The 21,502-nt window shown below is 42.1% G+C and overlaps 1 protein-coding gene and 1 non-coding gene across 3 annotated transcripts in view; both read left to right on the top strand.

The window, feature by feature from the left end:
- The window catches only part of ELK3 (ETS transcription factor ELK3), a 409,974-nt gene that overhangs the window by 338,267 nt on the left and 50,205 nt on the right, over nucleotides 1-21,502 (top strand). The window contains exon 1 of one of the 2 annotated variants that reach the window (XM_063133779.1): nucleotides 8,589-8,599. The exons of the other annotated variant lie outside the window; for it this stretch is intronic. The gene's annotated coding sequence lies outside the window, so the exon portion shown is untranslated. Of the gene's footprint in view, nucleotides 1-8,588; nucleotides 8,600-21,502 lie in introns of those variants that run through there. 2 annotated transcript variants of the gene reach the window in all.
- TRNAD-GUC (transfer RNA aspartic acid (anticodon GUC)) lies at nucleotides 196-267 on the top strand. Its single transcript has one exon. It is a non-coding gene; the product is annotated as a tRNA-Asp (tRNA).

Below are 21,502 nucleotides of genomic sequence, written 5' to 3'. Positions count from 1 at the left end.
GAGTGGTAGTTCTTGGTCAGGCAAAGAGCCTAGGAAACTGGTAAAATAGACTGCTACTCCCATGATCCACGGCGGAAGAGCTCGCTCAGTGCCTTGTGTATGGATTGGTCAGTTAACCTATTAGCCTATTTACATACCACGAGTCTTCCAAGGGAAGAATTTAAATTGACAGAACAAGAAGGTAGTCTAAGTAAATCCTCGTTAGTATAGTGGTAAGTATCCCCGCCTGTCACGCGGGAGACCGGGGTTCGATTCCCCGACGGGGAGGTGCTATATTTTTCCCTCCCTAATTAAGCATAGTATGGTCATATTATTTAAAACTGCAAGGAAGATATTGATAAGTTACTCAACAAAGAGAACCCTTCTGCTGCTTTTAAATATACTTGTCTCCGCTTATAGAAATAGTGAAAAAAATACAAAAGTGGCCAGTAATTTACAGTTGGAAGACTACTTAATTTAGAATTCTATTGAAATCCATGGTTTATACATCTGTGCAAGCAATGCAAGAAAACTGCAGCTGATCCACACGTGCTTGAACACTATGGTTGCAACATTGGCTCAAATCGTATTTTAGATTAATCAATAAAAACATTTTAACTGATTAAAAAAGTGCCACCGTGATTAATCAGATAGAATCCACACCCACCCACATACACCCAACCTCATTGTGAAGGGCTTTGGAAGCTGACTAGTTGTTGGAGCAATGTCTAGGTCATTCATAATATTGCTGTGGTTAGTTCGATTAGACTACTTTTCCAGATGGTGTGTCCAGTCCATTGCCTGCAAAGTTAGTAGTTAATTTATGTCAATAAAATGGGTTTTTAAAGGCATTATCGGGAGTTAGTTAATCATCTCTTTTTGATTGCCCGTTGACCGATTCTCATAAAACATACTTCATTGAAAAGCTCTTGATATGCAGTTTCCACAAATAATGACACTTTTCACTATGATTCAAAGTCAGCAGTATAATTAAACAAACACAATTAAATGCAAATTGGAGCAAAATCAAATATGAACACAAAAAAGTATCTGTGCATTTTTTTAAACACAGGTGCAAGCCAAAGTACAATGTTATGTGCTCATATACAGCCTGTAAACAAATCATGAAGTCATTAAGAGACATCTAGAGTTAAAAGTAACCCAGTCAAAGTTTAGTTATTGCTTGGAAAGGAAGGCTCTCTCTTAAATTTAATAAAATAATATTTATATATTCCATGCATTGCTGATATGCCTAGATGTCAAATGTTTACCGGTAACTGTAACCAGCAGGTGAACTGTGAGTCTAAGCACACTTCATGTCACCATGCTGATTCTAGCCCTCCAGCGCCTAGAAAAGAAGCTTTGCACCCCTGCCTGGATACTGCTGCCCTGCCTTGGGAAGTCTGCATATGCAGGTGACCCATTGGCCTTTTGACAACAGTGAAGCTCTGGATGGCATCAGTCAGTATCTCAAATCAGCCCAAGTGTATGAGGCAGACTCTGCCTGCAACCATTGTCTAGAGATTTGATATCGGCAACTGTGGCCACAGCTAGACCTAAGGTTTATCCTGGGATCATCCAGGGTTCACCCCTGCCTGAGCACTGGATCCCCTGTGTGTCACCTAGGTGAACAGGTCTGACCCCTGGAAGATCCAGGGATAAACCTTAGGTCTAGCTGTGGCCTGTGTCAAGGTTTGCAAATACTGAGACAATGGTGAATTGTCAATTCTTTGCTGCTAGGGCGTAAAGGCTTCACTGCCACCACTCAGACTTCATCTGCAACATTGTCACTGATGGCTCTGCTCTTGGCAAGCAATTCCTGGAGGACATTTGCAAGTACAACAGTGCCCTCGGCTTTGTTTCCTTCTACACACCACTCAAGATGGCACAACTGCAAGGTTCAGTTTGCCATCTGATGGGCACTTTGTAGTTGGATGAGACTCCAAGCTACGGTCAGCTGTACATTATTGACATTGATGAGGCCACTATGGCTTGCCTCGAGTGAGTAGAGAACAGCACACCACTGTTCTGTTTATGGTCCCTTTGAGCCCTGGGACAATGGAACTCTCTACTACAAGTCCATCTCAACTATAAAACTTTAACCAGTGCCACCAACAATCAACTTGCTGTACCTTTTAGAAGGATGTATCATGACTGCAGAATGACTAACACTATGGCTCACTATGGCCTGGTTCTTATGATATAAGTATGGGACATCACCATTAGAGACAAGACGAACAAACTAAGATATTAAGAGCATTGTATACACAAGGGGACAGAGTATTATTCTTCCAGTAATAAGATAGGATTGGTCAATTGTACTTAAATTAAATAGTCGGTTACCATTCTTAATAAGTAAAAGAGTCTTCTCCAGCTAATAAGCTCTCAATAGCTTTACCCTCAGATCAGATGCTCCTAAATTCCATCCCAGCCAATCCTCACAACAAGGGACACATGCTGTATAGCATCTTCCTTTGCCTCCCTGTTGCTTCTAAGATGATACTGCTGAAGTTCCTCTGGTCAAACATCTGCCTGAAACTTTCTGGTGTTTGACTCTGTTGAGTACTTGATGCTTCCTCTTACTGGCATGGGATTGGTTAGGGTTGTTTTTTTAAAAAAACAAACAAAGAAAGAAAATTTCGCTGTACTGGAATAGAGGCACATGGAAGTTGTGCAAGAGCTGTTTATTTTTATTTTTCCTAAAAAGGAGAGGGGAATCAAAACTGACACATCTTTCAAATTTCAATTACTGGGTTCCCTTCTCCCTTCAAACATATAGATTTTAGAAGCAATGTATCAAAAGAGCACCTTCAAAGGTTGGGGATTAATTTATTTGTTGTTTATTTTATTACTTTTATATACTTTTAAAACATGAACTTAATTTGGGGTAACATAAAATAAGAGAAATCCTGGAGATGGTACGGGAAAAGGGTGTCTTTTTCCATATGTGGTGGGAATGCCCCAGTGCTTGAGGATTCTAGAAACATGCTATAAGTAAGAGTAGATATCAATTATACAGTTGCCTCTTATCTTTATGACTATTTTGTTTTGGTTATAAATGTGATAGGAACATTAATCCCTGTTCCAGTGTGCAATCTCTGCATGGAAGCAGCATTCCACATCGACATCTGCTTTGGAACAGGTCTTTCTCATGCCAAAGGGTGCTGCATAGGATTTAAAAAAACTGAGCCAAGCACACAAGGCTGAACAGGATTAGACACCTGTGTGCATCTTCTGGACAAATAGTTGGAACAGTCTGCTTTAGCACTGTCAATCACTTGTTTGAAGGAATGGAAGAGCTGAATCCCTGGCTTCCCCCTCTAAAAGTTGATAGGCACTGTCAAAGCTGACAATTATGACCATTATCTATTAAGTGGATGTGAGCGCACCATGCACAATTTACTGCTTTGTTCAGAGATCTGTGGATCAGGGCCATTGTTAATAATGACAAACCAAATTGTCATGAATTCTTTCCTGGTAGCTAAAATGTTATTAGTCAGAAGGTAATCAGGCAACTTAACTCCTCTAATTAAAGAGTAGAGTAGTTAAATAAATGTTGGGGTGTGATGGGTTTTAAAAACTGATCTTGTAAGAATAGGAAGGAGTGTTATAAATGATACTTCTAAAAATATTTGGCTGTGCTTGTATTCAGTTTTGGAAAAGAAAATTCTAAAACAAATGCAATATTTATCTCTTTTGCAATGTGTCACACTTTTATTGTGATATGTAGCTATCTTTTTGTCTAAAAAAACAAATAAAGCAGAACAACATGGAGGAGAAAGAGGCAATAAGAAAATATATTGTGAAGCCAGATTACTTCCCTATCTTATTCTTTTAAAATCTTATATTTAAACAAATAAAAGGAATTCCTCCAGTTAAGAGTGGTATCCTCTATGCTGTGATAAAACTGGCTAGTTTGAGCTCAGAGTCAACCCCACTGGACTGATTTTCCAAGTCAGTTAAAAATAACTTTCTATGCTGGAAATAGAATCTGGTTACTTAGAAACTACAGTCATTATTGTTACTTGCACTAGAATTTTATAACCATATGGGTAGATTATTGGAACTAAACTTTTAATGTTAATATATTAAACATTTAGTATCCCTGGAAAGATAATCAGTATACAATTCTACTATTCAACTCAGATTAATTTAATGTTCATCAATGTCTGAACTGAATAATAAGTTAATTATTATGTAGGGTTGAGTGGAGTGGCTGTTCACAGCCTCTTTCTTATTTGAGTCTGCCATGGAATATGCAGAAGGGCATCAACAGAAAGAAGGAACCACAACTGAAAACTACACAAATGGAAATGTAACAAAAACAAAACAAAAAGTCTTTCTTTGCAGCCTCTAGGAGATAAGGGGCTTTTCCACACAAGACATTTATTGTGTGTTCGTTATTCTCTACTCATGGTTGGTTTTGGGTTCTTTAGATTATGTTCTGATCCTCCAATTTCGCTAACCAACACTTTTGGCAAGTTGTTTTAAAGGAGGGGAAATGTGGCATTAAATTGTGAAAACAAAAGAAAGCATGATTTCTTCTTGTGTATTTGCACTATTCTGCTATGCACCACAGTGCCATCTAGAGGTTATGTAATAGAAAAGCAGTAAAGGAAATCTTCTTTGTCTAGTGCTCAGATCTCAATCCTGCAATGAAACTGAAAGCAGGTATAGCAGATTAACAGCCAGTTAGCAGCGTCATGTAGAAAAGCTCAAAACTGAGAGATACCATTGAGCATTACTGCTGATGTCAGTTCTGCAAGTGAGGTTCCTGAATGTGCTATTCTACATACAATAATGATATGCAGTTACATTAATATAAAATCCAGTGCTTTGATAAGACTTGGGGGGATCTACACTACTGCTTTAAAGCGCTTTAAAGCGCTTTATAACAGTTTTGACAACTGTTGGGGCCCAGGACACACTGCATATACAGTTTTCAAAACGTTTTCAAAGTGCTTTAAAGCGCTTTAAAAGCAGTTGTGTAGATCCCCCCCTGGAGACCCACTGCCACTGAGGTTTCAGTCGACCTTGGAAAACTCAGTAGCCTGTATCCTAGGAAATGAGAGATGTCCGACTCTCCCCAGTCTATACCCACTATACTCATTGTCCTTGTCCTTTCCACATTCTGCTTGTTTATTTATTCTGCTGCTTGTTTACCTTGTTACATAGGCTTAGTTGGCATAGATCTACAAAATCTACTGCTTCAACCAGTCAAGTACTATTTCTAAGGCAGGTATGTGTTTCCTGCTTTTATTCCTATCAGTTTCTTCATTGAGGATACCTAGACAATGTTAACTGACAATTAAAATAAGCAATTTCAACACTGCATGAGCTGAGCCATTAGACCAAACCCTTTGTAAAATTCGAGTTCTTCTGCAGTTTTGTTAAAAAATAAAACAGGTCAACTTTGTGAAACGTTAGTAGCAAGAAAAACGAACCTCATGTCTGCAGGAAATTAGTGTGTTAATAGTGTGAACAAAACTTAGTGTACCTAAAAGTCTAAGTTCTTAGTACACCATGTGCATAGAGCCAGACTTATCCAAGATAGGCAGTAGTCTAAGGCAGACTTCCCTAATTTGGGGCACTCCAGATGTGTAGGACTTCAACTACCATCATCCCCTCTGGCAATTGTAGTCCAACACATGTGGAGAGGCCTACATTGCAAAAGGTTGAACAGCAGAGTTTCCTGTCACTGCTGATTTCCTTTCGGTTATTTGTTCCGACCACAGCTCAGGAAATACTTTCACCTAGCCTAGGGGAGAGGAGAGCTATATAGAAAATGTGTTTACTCACTACAGGTAAATCCACAGAAACATTCTAGCCCTTCATTTTCAAAGGCTTCTCCCCCCCCTCCTTTTGCAACCGTCCCCCCTCCCCACTTGCTCGAGCCATCTGTCTCCATTGCATGAGAATTGGGGGAAGTAGTTTCTCATAGCCACAACTAGGATGAAAATACTGAGGTAATGTTACTAATGTCTTTGTGATGAATATCACGAACTCCCCCCTCCCCACGACACAACTCTAATGTGCCTCCACTTAAAACAATGAAAGCATGTTTCCTGGAAGAAAGAATCCAGAGATTTCTGCCTAGCAGCAACTATGTAATAAGTATGAACTTTGTACTATGTCTTATTTATTAAAACAACAGAAAAGTGCACATGCTTCTTTGCTGGAGCGCATTTATTATCACAAACATGGGCGCCATTGAAGGAACCTGAATGGAGCAACACACTTAAGTGTTAATATACTACAATGCCTGCTTTCCAGGATCTAAAATACGTCTCAGGAAGGAGGTGGATGGGCAGGCAGACATTTAATTGCCACACAGGAGACGTTGTGCCAGACAGGCATCATGCAGCTTCCTGTCAAATCGTATGTTGAAGACCATTTTAATTAAAAGGCGGGAGTAACACCCCCCCCCCACTTCTCTGATGAAATTGTATATGGATTCCAGAAAGAGTCCAGAAGGCATAGAAAGTGGGATCAATTACGTCAGATATAGTCAGTTTGCTTTATGAAATTTCACTGCCCCTGAAAGAGTGTGTGCGTTTGCCACAGGTAGCACTATATCCAGTCAGAATTAATGCATTGCTCCTATAAAACATTCAAGAATGTTCTCCCAATGAGGTCACTTGACTGGCCGAACGTTCTAACACCTCCTTTTCAAGAACATTTATTGGATCCTTCAATGGAACAGGCTCGCTCACCATTTTTTAGTGTCAGCACTGAGGGATGTTTTAAAAGATATGTTTCAAATATTAACATTTTAAGAGAGCAATCCAATGGCCCCTAGACAGCCTCTGAGGGGCCATAGGATACTTCGGATTCTTGGATCTGAGTTTGGAGATAGTGCTCTGACCTCGGACCCATGGGTCTGAGCTCCCTGCCCCCTCCCTCTCCTCCTCACAGCTGGTGCAGAGAGAACTGCGCTGGCTTCCTTTCCGAAGTTGCTAATGCATCCTCAGAGGGAAGGGAAAGGAGGCGTTCTGATGGCAGGGAGGAGAGTGGACAGTTTATCCCCAGGACTCCCCAACCTCCCCAGCCTCCTACCCTCCCCCTCCTCAATGCCTCAGCTAGCATTGAAACTCAACAAAAGACAATAGTATAGCTTTTTTGGGGTGAGGTGGGGGGTGGGGAGTGGGGAGACACTTAATGATCTGGTTCACAAGGTAACAAAACTTGTGTTAAATACTGTGCTGGCATGTTCCATGGCCATTATGAATATCCAACCCCCTTTTGTAATAGTCTTTGGGCTTATTGGGGCTTGCTATATGACATCCGAACCTAGGCACTATAGGTTAATTGTGGGTTAAACAACCCACAGTTAACCTAGAATTAATAGTTAGAATAAATGTTTTTTGTTTAACCCATGATTAACCTATAGTGCCTGGGTTCAGACATCATGTAGCAACCCAAATGAATATTCCAAAAGGCTGTGGAATGCACCAGCACACACTGTGGCAAATTGTGAATTAATTCATCCACTATTTGCTACCATTACATATGAACAGCCTCATTTTGTTGCTGCTATTGTTAAACAATGGTGGGCCAGAATTCCTCACCGATCTACTGCAAATTACCTAAAGTTCTACTGGAAGACTATTAATGGCATTAATTTATATATCTAAAGAGTCATTACTTGGGTAATACATTTAGAATGCAATCTTAAAGGATTCCCATCCTTTAGACGGTGGAACTGGAACCCTTCACCCATCCAAAGACTTGCCAACAAGAGCCATACATGCTGAGTGAAACATTGGAGGCATTTTTGCCTCCCGTCCACCTTAATAATTTTCAGATAAACAGCCCTCTCAGCTCATCTAGCTGACTTACTTTGCTGTGGGTGGGACAGGCGACAGACACTTTTGGATCTAGGGCAGAGGTGGGCAACTTGTAGTCCTTCAGATGTCTTGGGCTATAACTCCCATAGCCAGGTACCCTATGGTAAAGGTTGCAGGCCAAGACATCTGAATTTAGAGGAATCACATCTCTCCTCTCCCCTCCCCACCCACTGTCACACCTCCCCACACCTCTACTGAAATTGCTGTTATGATGTCAAAAGAGGAGACACCACGGAGCTTTCCACAGCAGGGCGCAGAAGTTTGCTGCTTAGATTCCCTCTCCTGGGGTAGTAGCTCTGTCTATGGTTTCATGTGTGTTGTGGTGTGTGTGTGTGTGTGTGTGTGTGTGTCTGTCTGCCTGCCTGCCTGTCTGCCTGCCTGCCTGCCTGTCTGCCTGCCTGTAGGGGGAAGTGATCGCCTTATTTTATGGCTTCTCAGGCACTGGGTGTCTCTACATTAAGAGGCGGGGAACCCCTGCACCCTTCCCAGGTTTTCATCTTCTAGAGTCTTTCTGCATTCACTACGTGCTTTTTAGATAGCGACCACATAATTTTGAATTGAAAACTTCCCCTCTTGGTAATGCTGTTAAATTTAATGAAACACTGCCATCTATTGGTGAAATTGTAGCACTACGCCAGCTTTACACACAGGGTATCTTGCGATAATTTTAAATAGTGTATTCTCTCTGATCTTTTAAAAAGCAAGATTACTAGGGGAAGGCATGGGAGACTTCCTGGAGGCTGACGCATCACGTAAAGGACCCACAAACTTCCGTGAGTGGCCAGTCATGAGTGTGTAATAAATCATTCATGTAGAGAAGCTCACTGTCTGAGGAGCCATAGGATTGCTCTGATCATACTATTAAAAGGATGCTTGATGCCTTTCGACCCCTAAAAGAAGATCTCACAGATACTACTTACAAATACTACTTACATTATAAATACTGTGTCATTGAATGTATAATTACCTGAGAGAGAATCTTGCACATACCTAGCGATCACTTTAACAAATTGTTGCTATTAATTATTATTGCTGCACTTGCATAAATACTGTTCATGTTTGATTTGTGCCTCTGTTGAGCAGAGCATCCAAGTCTCAGTCTCTGTTGTTAATTTGAGTGGCTTTATATTTTGCTCAGAATGCATTTTGGGAACCGGATATTATTATTATTATTATTATTATTATTATTATTATTATTATTATTACTCCTATTCTTAATTATTTCACATTGTGAACAACCTTATCCTTTTCTCATTCTGTACTTTCAGCATTGTTTACATGTTCTTTTGTGCATCTCAATTTGGAACTTCACGTACATGCTTGTTTAGTGTGCCTGGACAGGCACCCCTCCCTAAGGAAGCTATGACAGAAGGTCTGTGCAAATGTGCTTCCTCTTCCTTTTACTCCCCAACTTTAAGGTCAGAGGATCTGGAAAATCCTCCTCCGCCCTGCGATTTGATCTGATGATTGCAATAGTGCCACTGTTCCTCTAGCCGCCCCCCACCCCCGAAGCCCCCTCCAATCCACTTCCCTTCTCCACCCTTTCCTCTCCTACACTAGTTGTTAACTCCTTCAATACTGAAGACTGATTTTAACATTCCATATGGTTGGAATGAGAGAGAAGGGGAGGGGAAGCAAAATGCATTTGTGAAACTCTACAAACACTGCTGGATTAAAAGACAAGTTGTCCTATTTTGGTGGGGGCCCCACACATTTCCGACGCATATGCTACATGTTGCCTTTTGTGTGTACGCAAACAGTCATAGTGACATACATAAACCTTTTTATTACCCATGCAGAGCTCTGAACAGCTTTACAGAAGCAGTGCTTGACATGAGCTGAAAGTTATGCCTCTCAAGATGAGGGGTTCCTACCCCTCTGCTTTCCTGTGTACAGGCATTAACTTCAGTGGGTGGAGTTCTCCATACACCACAGAGCATGAAACACAGTGATTTCTAAAAAGCCAATATAATCAGCAAAGGGATATGAGGCTAAAACCGTTTTAAAGTTTGTATTTGTATAGACAGAGATGTTGGGGAAAACTGAGGTCACTAGTGCTGCCTACAGTTTTAAACTTTAGGAGACAATGGTTGAAGATTCCATTTTAATGTACACCAATTAATGTTGATATTTTTGTGATGCCTTTCAGGTCAGAAAGGCCCCTCAAGGCAGTTCATAGAAAGAACATGAAAACAGTTTAAAAATATAGAACACACAAAACATGTTCGAAGGAAAGCAGCAGCATGGAACAAAGTTGCTCTGCCTCCTGCCCTGTTTATCCCTTAGTCCATTTGTATGGCAGCTGCAGTGGCAGTCCAACACAGCTGGAGGGCACCAGGTTGGGGAAGGTTGTAAATAGGGTATTAGAAGGGCTGCCAGACAACTGTCCTCAATTTGAATGTGTCCTCTATTTGAGAGGTGGCGCTGTCCAATTCTGGTTTAAGGAACCATAAGAATTGTTGCCCATCAATCGCTAGCACTTGGACACCAGACAGAATGGGCAGCCATGCAGGTCACCAGGTCACAGTCTGCACTTTGATGAGATGTACTATCTTCCTATTTTAATCATAGTCATGGATGTTTTATTTTAAAATACTTTATAAATGATATAGATTTATTCAGTTTATATCCTGCCTATATACAGAATATCCTCTGTGAATTGAGCCACTGATTCCAATGTATAGCAAATATTTCCTCCTAGGGGCCTTCTAAATGCTGGGAAAGCCCCGAGATGGGTGCGTGATGGCATGGCGTCGATTATATGACGCCACTGCAATCATGCACCCACCCCGGGGCTTTCTGCTAAAGCTGCAGAGAAAAAAATTGGGAGACTTACCCTGGCTTTTTTCTCTGGAGCAAGGCAAGGAAGCTCAAGACAATGTTAAGACAGCACCTAAGCCTTGCTCTGCAGCCACAGCAGAGGTGTGGCCGGGCAGTGCCCTGTGGAATGTAACCTGTAATTGGTCGCCTTCCATGAGGAAGAGGGTGGCGGTGGCTCTGGTCCTCAGATGGCTGCCCAGAAACCCCATGCTCCCTCCTCAGCATCGGGATTACCCAACGCCACCCACAGGGAGGGAAACCGTGGGGTTTCCGAGGGTCCCGGTGCCACCCCAGCACCATTTAGACCTCCCATATGAATGGGTCCAAACTATTTCCCACCAAACCACAATAATATATAGCTGATGGGCATATAGGTAGATTCTCTTTCTATGCTGTGTTTGCCACACTTGCAGCAACAGTTGTACTTGCATGGAAAGCAGGAGGGGAATCTGCCAAGAGCACTTGGCACCTCCTGTCTCCACTGGTTACTGCGAAGACATAAAATGTGCCTTATTGACACCCTTCTTGTGCTGCCACCAAGGATCTCAAGCAGCCGTATTGATCTGCCCTGCTATGAATTCCCAAGAAAGGAGCAAGTACAGTTAGGCGTCTGTTGTTGGACTGCTATTTTGGCTCATAGTTAGGAGACAATTTGAATGCCAACCACAGGAAGCAGATGGTTGTTTCTTGGTCCAAAAGATTTGGGAACCAATTGCTGTAGCACAACATGACAGCAAGCACAGCCAGCAGCTGAAGCGGATGGAAACAGGAGAGGGAGCTCTTGCCACATTATTCAAAAGAGAGGCGATGCCATGAGGTGTCCTGCTTACCAAATCAACACAATATTGCTGGAACTCACTTTTCCTATTACTATCATCAGGAAAATTGTGTTTTCTTCCTCAGCTTCCCTTCTCGGCTAACCTCCGTCTCTAATTTGCTTCTGATCAATTTATTTTCTGTATAAAAGATACTTAAGAAAAGTACATGATGGTAAAAAAAGAGATTAAACTAACAGTGCAATCCTATACATGTCTACTCAGAAGTAAACCCCACTACGTTCAATGGAACTTATTCCTAGGTAAGTGAGTATAGAATTGCAGCCTATGGCTGTTTTAAAACTTTTCTTGGTAGTGTGGTTTATTTTTGTCCTTTTGCTGTGTATGTTTTGCCCTGCTTTCACTCTCTTGGTCACAATTGATGTGGTTTTCAAAATATGTTGCCTTGGTGCCATTATGCAATGCCTTCACCATACTCTGAGTCACTGCATGCCACCACAAACTGTGCACTGAATGTAGCTTTCAGGACAAGGCAGTTGATATAGTTCACTGGAACAGCAGCCAAGGGCCAGCGGTAGCAATAGCTGCTGCAGAAGTCGTGGTGGCAAGAGAACTAGCAGCAATTCACTTTGCCACTGATAGATTGAAAGTCTGGGTGCTAATGGTGAACTGAAAACAGAGCATGATAGAAATGCTTTTTGTGCATGTGGAGGTGGTAAATACTGAAGTATACATATGAGAAAATTGTTGCCAAAGCAATTCAGAGCTTCTTTATATTAAGTAAAAATCCTGTACTCTTTCCAAGCTTTCTTCTTCCAGAGTCTGTCCGGGTTAACGATGGGCTCCTTTAGATGGCAAACACAGGATTTGGAATTGAAAACTTCTTTTGTCAGCAATGCTCTATATGTTCAATGAAACAGCACCATCTAGTCACTGTATTATAGCACTACACCGGCATTACACACTGCTGATATGCCAAGTTAATTTTTATTTCAACTTATCTCTGATCTTTTTGAAAGCAGGATAAAGGGAAGAAAGTGCAGGAGATGTCCTGGAGGCTGATGACACCATGTAAAGAACCCGCAAACTTCTGTGAGTGACCAATCACAAGCGTGCAATAAATTGCTCATATAGAGAAGCTCATAGTCAAATTCGCAGAGCAGTCCAGGATACATATTTGGAGTACACTTGGCTACAAACCCTTTGTGTTAATGCCCACTCATTCATAAAAATGGCCTGCTTTTGTTTGCACAAAGGAAGATATTTGCATTTCATACACTTTCTTTAGGCAACATCTTCTCTTTTCTCTAAGGTGTGCCATATCTCAGAGATAACACATATGGTTTGAATGCAGAAGGTTCCCCGCTCAATCCCTAGTATCTCCATGTAGGCCAAAGAAGTAATACTGCCTGTAACCCAGACTAGATAGACCAATGGTCTAACCTAGCATAAGGCAGCTTCCTATGTTTTTGTGTGAGTAATAAGACAGCAATGGGAGCTTGCAGTTCACAAAGCACTCTCCCTTATGGCAAATCCGAATAAGTGGCTCGTTGTGAGATATATGTTGTCTCTGTGTATACTGTTTGCTTGTGTGTTTTATGCAAATGGTTTTAAACTTTGTTTACTGTATTTTAATTTTTTTTTAAAAAATTGTAAACCAGCCAGAGAGCTTTGGTACAGAACTGTAACAGATGATGATGATGATGATGCTTCCATTCAAAAGACTCTGACCTAGTTCGCATGACATGTGGGTGGCTAATAAGCCATGGTGGCTTATTCTCCTTGTACATGCCAGCTCATTTCTCTAATTAAACTCGCCGCCAAGCACAGCTTGTCGTGATGTGCCTGGCAATGGTGGTTGTTAGTGTGTGGGTGTTGTTGTTTTTTTAACAAACTGCTCAGCAATCCTCCAAGAAAGGTTTAAGGTTCTTGCACTAGTGTACAAAGCCCTAAACAACTTGGGACCAGGATACTTGAGAGAGCGTCTTCTCTCCTACCAACCTGCCCAGTCACTGAGGTCATCCGAGGGCCTGCTCCTGGTGGTTCCACCTAGATCCATCCTCCAATTGGAATCCACCAGGGGAAGAGCCTTCAGCGTGGTGGCCCCCGTCCTGTGGAACTCCCTGCCTCTGGAGGTCAGACAGGCTCCAACTTTGTATTCCATTCGGTGCCTCCTGAAAATGTCGTTGTTCCAGGAAGCCTTCCCTTGATGACCAGCCATGGTTCACTTTGCATTTTGCTTCTTTTAAATATCTATTTTAATGTGTTTTTATTTTGTTTTTATTTTATCTTAACTTATTTACTGCTCCAAAATTTTGAATGGGGAGCAGTATGTAAACACTGAGGGGATCTACACAGCGTACTGAAGGCGCACGCAAGCGCCTTCAGTGCGACCCGAAAGCGCATGTGTGGATCCTGCCCTGGAAGAGGAGGAGGAAGAGGCGGAGGAGGAGGCGTCCTTGCCGCCGCCGCTGCCACCCACCTCCCCACCGGCCTCCTGATCAGCCTGGAGGACGTGCTGGGGCTGGGGCTGGCCTGGGCAGGGAAGGAGGAGCCTGGTCCGCGGCGGGAGGGGGTCTCTCCCCCCACCCCCGTGGCTGGGATGAGGCCAGCGGGGAGGTGGGCGGCGGCGGCGGCGGCAAGGACGCGGCCGGATTCCCCAGCCTCCTCCTCCTCCGCCTCTTCCAGGGCAGGATCTACACGCGCGCTTTCGGATCGCACTGAAGGCGCTTGCGTGCGCCTTCAGTACGCTGTGTAGATCCCCTCATTGTAAATAAATAAAATAAATAAGAAAGCGACTGAGTTCTCACAACATGCTAACCCATACTTGGTGGTTGAGTGTGGATTGTTGTTGAACTGTGGGTTGTTTGTTGAACTGTCGGTTAGAGTGTTGTCTAAACCGAGGACATTTTCAGCAGGCTGGCTTATTTTTCTCAAACAAGTCACCAAAAGAACCCATGGTTTGTTGTTGGGTTGTTCAGGATTGTTAACAAGCCACCCTGTGGACAATGTCCTGCATTCAGAAAACACACTAATCCATTGTTCAACAACAACCCACAGTCAACCAATGAGTGTGGGTCCATGTGTTGTATGAACTGCCCCACTGTGGGTTCTGGATGGTTTGTCAACTACCCCACCCACCCACTCTCGCTAGGATCTCAAGACCCGACAATCTGCGCCCACTGAGAGTAATTAGGGAAATGAGCTGGCATGTGTGAGGGTGGTTAATAGGCTATCATGGCTTATAAGCCACCATGGCTTAATAACCACCCTCATGTCGTGCGAACAGGGACACTGGGTTAGGTCCAGATTTAGTCATACTTACAGTAGACACATTGAAATCAATGGGATAAGCTAGTCATGACTAACTTAAGTCTCATTGATTTCCAGCTATTTCATCTTTTCTTCCTTAACAGAATTTCCGTGGTAAGAAAAAAGACGGAATAAGTGGTTGGAAAAGACAGGAAGGTTACAAGTCGAAAACTATGTCATCTGGATCCCTGATCCAATAAAATTCCATGAACAAGGCAGGGTGATTCCACCATAAAAGCTTCACCTGAAAGCACCCTGAGTTTGTTATGATAGCAGCTTGCGTATCTGCATGTTCCCAGGCAACCATCTCTATTGAGCACATCTCTGGCACTGGGGGCCAAGGTGGAGACAAGGGAAATAAGTACACTTGCTTTTGACAGTGATTCAAGATCCATGAGGACTGTAATTTAGCAGCAGACTTCAGAGAAAATGTCTCCAGAATGAATGTGTCCCTTAGGAAAATGGGGGAAGACACAGCAATACTTGCCCATACAGTACCTGCTCTCTGTCTAGAACAACAGTCAACTCAACGTATGTTGACATTACTAAATCTAAAGTGCTCTTGATAGGTTTTAAAGGATTCTCCACACACCCCAAGTGACTAACGGCCTAAACCCATGCATGTCTACTCAGAAGCAAGTCCCACCGAGTTCACTGGGACTGACTCCCTGGTAAGTATGTTTTGGATCGTGACTTAAGGCTTCAATCTTGTGTACACTGACCTGAGAATAAGCACCAGTGCCCACTGAACATAGCGGAACTTACTCCCGAGTAAACATGCATAGTAACCATGTCCTGCCTGGCCACAATCCTTGTGTGCATACTTGGATTTAAGTCCCATGAATTCCAGTTTACCTCCAAGTAAAACATGCATCGGATCAGTCTGCATGAATAATTAAAACCTATTAGTATGATGTGATTGTTGTTGTTGTTGCTATTTTTAAAAACTGTGAATCCACTCTAGGAGAAAAGATGCTGGCTCTCCCAGAAGAAATTGAAATTGGGCCTCCATTTCTTCATCCTGTCTAGACTGAAAACAGTTTTACATTTTATCAGTGATTGTGGTATGCAATTTTAAAAGGGAAAAAAAGCCCTGCAAGTTGGCCTATGTTCATCTGCCTGGCTTTTCCAGGCAGTAGATGCTGCACCAGCATGTCTTACCCACAGAATAAGTGCTTTCTAACATTAGCATTGGCCAATGTGAGCAAAACAAAGATGCCTATATAATTATATCTTTACATGCAGTACCATTTATTCCAGGAACAAAGTGTCGTTGAGCTTGGCTTGAGGAAGCTAGAAACGATTGTGTCCTAGAACAAATATTTGAGAAAGGCTCCATTAGCATGTAAAAAAAAGAAGAAGCCAATTACACCAGAGTCAGGCCTCTGTTCCATACAGACCCTTAAGGCCTCGAACAGAAGTGGATTACGCTAAAATGCGTGCAGGTATAATGGCAGAGAGGTAAGCTATGCAACCATTTCTTAGAGAAGGCAGGTATTCTCTGGACTGGCTCATAAAAATGAGTCAAGCATGTGCTGTCTACAGGAAACAGAAAGACATTCCTTTTCTGCATTAGATTACATGTACGTGTACTTCTTGCATCTTCAAAAAACCCACGATGTTAATCAACTACTAGTATGCATCTATGTACTGTGTCAACAATAACATATTTATCTGGTCCAGGCTTCCTGATCATGGCTAGAAAAATTCTAAGATCACTTGTGCGCTTCAAATTTAGCTGCTGGGCCTCATGAATGTAAGTATTTGTCCCGTGCAAGGAAAAGATCCATCTGAATTCCAAGACCAAGGGAGCCTGTTGGAAATTGACCACCTGATAAATTGGTGACTGACTGATGAGGAAGGGGAGGAGAAGTTGGGTGTACAGCCATCACCACACTTGACTGGGGGAGAGGAGAGAAGAGGCTCCCACAGCCTGGGAAAGGCTCTCAGACAGCTTCAGTGGTGATACCTGGAGCTAAAGTTGCTCCTACTTGAAAATAGTGACAACCATTGTATTACAGTATGGTCTGAGGGTATGTGATGCAACCACTTTGTTGAAGCTAAGCAGGTTTGGGCCTGCTCAGTGCCTGGATGGAAGACCGATTGTGAATCCATTGTATGTATCTTGAGTCCCATGGTGGAATTAATGTGGTGTGAGATTGATCAAATAGAAGCACTATAATGGCTATATTAGAAATGCATACTATGTAAGCCCCATTGAGTTATATGCTTATTCTCCGGTAAGTGGGTTTAGGGTAAGCAGACTATAAAAACCTAGTAGCTGTGTTCTAGGTAGGTTCTCTGCTTCCTACAAACAAGGCATCTCATGAAATAGAAAAATACAACATAGAACTGATAGCGCAATATCATTATTGACGAATATTCAATCCACCACTTTAATCAAATCACAAATTCTTCAAGTTGTTTAATGGACCATCTTAATAGAATGTTTGCTGATCTATCATAAGCTCAAATCTTTCTCAAACTGCTGTTTGGGGAGGGCCCTGTCCTCTGGCTTGTTAACAAATTTAATAGCTTTTGCAGATGCACCTGTAGACCTTTCATGATTTCTCCTCAATCTGAAGGAAACTGACCTTGTAGAGGCTAAGAGTTTCTTATTGCTCAGGGGAAGAAAAACAAAGCAGAGACAATAGTAGATCATGATGAAAGGGAGATACAGAGGCAGAAAGAACAAGGGGGATGAGAGAGCCTGAAAGATGAACTGAGGAGTCACAATTGTTGTTTTTAAATGGATACTGTTTTTATACTGTTTTTTATGTGTGTGTGTGTGTGTGTGTTTTAAATTGTATACTTTTAATGTTTACTATTTTTAAATGTTGTAAACCGCCCAGAGAGCTTCGGCTGTGGGGCGGTATATAAATGTAATTAAATAAATAAATAAATTAAATGAGGAAAATGTGGAGCCCTCTATTGCTTTTTAAACAAATATATTCCAATTTTACAAAAATTGGAAGCTAAACAAGAATTATTTGTTCATAGTTATTACTTCTATTTTTTATACTGTAGTTTTAAACTTATACATTTTATATTGTATTTTATTATCCTGTATTTTACATTTTTTAATTGTTTTGAACAGCCCAGGAAGTTTCAGCTATGGGGCGAGATAGAAATACAATGAAGAAATAAATAATGTAAGTATAATTTTGCAAGTTCATTAACAAAAACTGCCAAAATTGCCGAAGTAATCTGGCTGAATACTTCTTCTGATCCAGAAATTGATGTCTGTCTTGATACATGAAGGAAGGGCAGCTATGTTTTTGTGTTGGAGTTCCTGCAAGGAATCACTGGTATGGATCATCCTGTATAACTTGCTGGAACTGCTAGTCTGGAGTATCAAGTCAGTCTTAAGTGACTGGATTTTATGGGAATGTAGAAGATAAAACTTCAGTTGATTAGAATTCCAGTTTATCTCTTACATTTTAATTTGAAGTCTGACTTCCAAGAAGCTGGTAGACCAAATACAATAGATTATTGAAAGCGTGGAAGGCTCTACTGTACTTTTGTTTATCACCTTCCGCCCAGCTTTCCTCTTTGTACACCAAGCTGAAAGGGATGCAACTTTGCACATGACTCCCTAAACATAAGTCCTCTTCGGTTTGTTACATAATATGCTAGCTGTGAATTCACTTCATTCGGGAGATTAATTCTTTAAATGCTCGCATAAAAGCACACAACAAGCAGTGTGACAGGGTTCTTCACAACAGAATTTCCATGTTGGGAGGGGGGGAGAGGAAAGAAACATGAGGCCAAGATCATAAAAACATAAATTTGAAACAATATCCAGACTGGAATATCATCTCCTCCCATATGTACCTGCCTGGACCCTAAGGTCATCCTCAGGGGTCCTTCTCCGCGAGCCCCTGCCAAAGGAAGTGAGGCAGGTGGCTACCAGGAGGAGGGCCTTTTCTGCTGTGGCACCCCGGCTGTGGTATGAGCTCCCTAAGGAGGTTCGCTTGGCACCTACATTATATGCTTTTAGACGCTAGGTGAAGACCTTTTTATTCTCCCAGCATTTTAACAGTCTATAAATAAATTTTAACTTGGTGTTTTAAATTTGTAATTTTGCATTGCTGCTGTTTTTATCTGGTTGAGCTTTTATATTGTATTTTATATTATGGTTTTATACTGTTGTTTTATACTTTGAATGTTTTTAATTTTTGTGAACCGACCAGAGAGCTCCGGCTATTGGGTGGTATAGAAATGTAATAAATAAATAAATAAATATCTGCAGTCAAGCACATGGTGTGCTGAAAATAAAAATCCCAATAGAATTGGAAATAGAGGCAGGATGGGGTGTTGGGTTGAAAACAAAGGCAGAACTTCATAGAGCTGTGTAAGTAATCAATCTAAAAGCAACATTGATCATAAGACCAGAGACTAAGCTGAGGAATCTGTCCAAGACGGAGACAGCAGAGGGATGCAGTGAACCCACAAGTAAGCAGGCAGGGATTCTGGAAGACTGGGAGGGTAGCAGAGTGATCAGAGGATGGGAAAGCAGGAAGGCAGGTGAATGGGGCATGTAGAAAGAGACTAGGCTGCAATCCTAAAGGCACTTCCTACAGAGTAATTCCCACCGAACACAAAGGGACTTAGTTCTGAGCAAACATGTTAGAGTTGTGCTGTAACCATACATGTAAGAGCTTAATCTGCCCATTGCCCAAGCGAAGGCCCAGCCATAGCCTTTATAGCCAATTCAGAGAGAACCCCAATGCTGCCTTAGTAAGTGGGCCATGCAGGAGCCTGGGAGGACAGTGCTTCCTGTTCCCTCCCATTCATTGTCCTTGAGTAAATCACCACTAGGGACACCAACCACCAAGAAGCTCCGGGTTTAGTCTGGCAAGTCCTGACTCTGATTCATACTGGAAATTCAGTAGCTTTAACATTTGATAAAAAGAGAAAGATGAAATTCTACAGAAACCATGTATTAATGTAAATGATGATGTCAAACTTTTAAAATTTATTTTGCCCTTATAAACTTAATTGAAAGTGAAATATTGGTTTGCCTTCTGGTCTTAAACTTTCTTTAGCTATAAGTGAACACTCTACAGCACAAGCTATGCTATTTGCCTATTGCTACTGGCAGGAATTTTGACTAGATCATCATAAGTGCTGAGCATATATAGATCACAGCAGGACTATAGAAAAAAACCCTCTTTATGACACAAGGCAGGACGCAGACTATTTCAGAAAAAGCCAGAGAAATTGTTTTAGTGCACACCTAAGACTATTCTACGTCTAAATAAATTTTCTGATACTTCAACATTTGATTGTCCAGCTGAATGTTCAGTCTGCCTCAACTGAAAAGTATTGTGCCTGAGGTCAGCGGTCCCCAACCTTTTTGGCACCAGGGACCAGTTTCGTGGAAGACAATTTTTCCATGGACCAGGTGTGTGTGTGTGTGTTGAGGGGATGGTTTTGGGAAGCCCCCCCCCCCACTCTAGTGTCCTGGCTTCGTTTCGGCTGGGCAGGCGAGATGGCGCTCCATGCCCAGGTACACTGGTGTGTGTGTGTGTGGGGGGGTGAAAGCAGCTCACCTGTGCGGCCCAGTTCTTAACAGGCCATGGACCGGTAGCAGTCCTTGGCCCGGGAGTTGGGGACCCCTGCCTGAGGTGATCAAAAGCTGTATCTGTAGCATTTGACTGTTTCACACACATAGGTCATCCAATGAACTGATGGCAACGAAGGCATCTAAACTAGGATCCCTGTAACTCATGGTAGATGAGCAAGCTTCCAGGCAAATTAGAAGCCCTGCTGTGGCAAAATTATGTAAGAATTCCCTTATATTTGTTGCCCTTACATTTCTTGCTGCTCAGAAAGCACTATCCTGAAAAACAGTGGTAATATTGGCAGCTATTAGAAAATCCAGAATACATGTAGCTTAAACATCTTTCAAAGTTGAATATTGTTTGAACTGCAGAAGAGTTTAAGGGAAGGACAGGATGGGAGTCACAAATGTGACATGTCGCTGAAATTCTGCGCACTTTTCTTTGTACAATTTATGTTTCAGATGCATGTAGGCCCCCAAAATACAGAGCATAAGAACATAAGAGTCATACGGGATCAGATTAAGTGTCCATCTAGACCAGAATTCTGTTCACATAGTGGCCAACCAGCTACCCAGGGGAAGCCCACAAGCAGGACATGAGTGCAACAGCACCCTCCTGACCATGTTCCCCAACAACTGGTGTACATAGGCATACTGCCTCTGATACTGGATTTATCATATAGCCCTCAGGACTTGTAGGTACTTCTTCTTCAGGAAATTGTCAGTATAGTTATCCACCATACCCTGGAGATTTTTAATCTGGCTGGTCGGAATAATTATTTATTGTAATCATTGGAGAGTAGATTCTGGGGCACACATTCTGATTTTCTTATAATGATTTTCCTGGTTGATGGATTTTGTATTGTGCAGGAAGCCTTTGTTTGTTTTGCAGGGAGGCAGGGATGTAGCACTCTGCACCTGGAAAACTTGTAACAGAACCAACTCAGGAATCATAGGCACTAGGTGCAGCACCACAATACTTTCCAAGGGTAGTGTGCAATCCATCGTTTTGGTCTTGTGATCAACAATTCAGGCTCCTGTTTGCCATGTGCAAGTGGGCTTTAAAAACGCTGTCTAAAGAGTGATTGCATACATTGCTAGCAGTGAGGGCATGCCCAGATAAATGCTATGGGGTTCAGAGGGAAAAGAGAAGTATGGCAGATGAAAAGTTCACCCTGTAACTGACAAATCTATATTGGAAT

Source organism: Elgaria multicarinata, chromosome 9 (genome assembly GCF_023053635.1).
Source record: "Elgaria multicarinata webbii isolate HBS135686 ecotype San Diego chromosome 9, rElgMul1.1.pri, whole genome shotgun sequence".
Lineage (NCBI taxonomy): Eukaryota > Metazoa > Chordata > Lepidosauria > Squamata > Anguidae > Elgaria > Elgaria multicarinata.
Note: the sequence above shows the minus strand (reverse complement) of the source record. Positions and strands in the feature narration are given on the sequence as shown.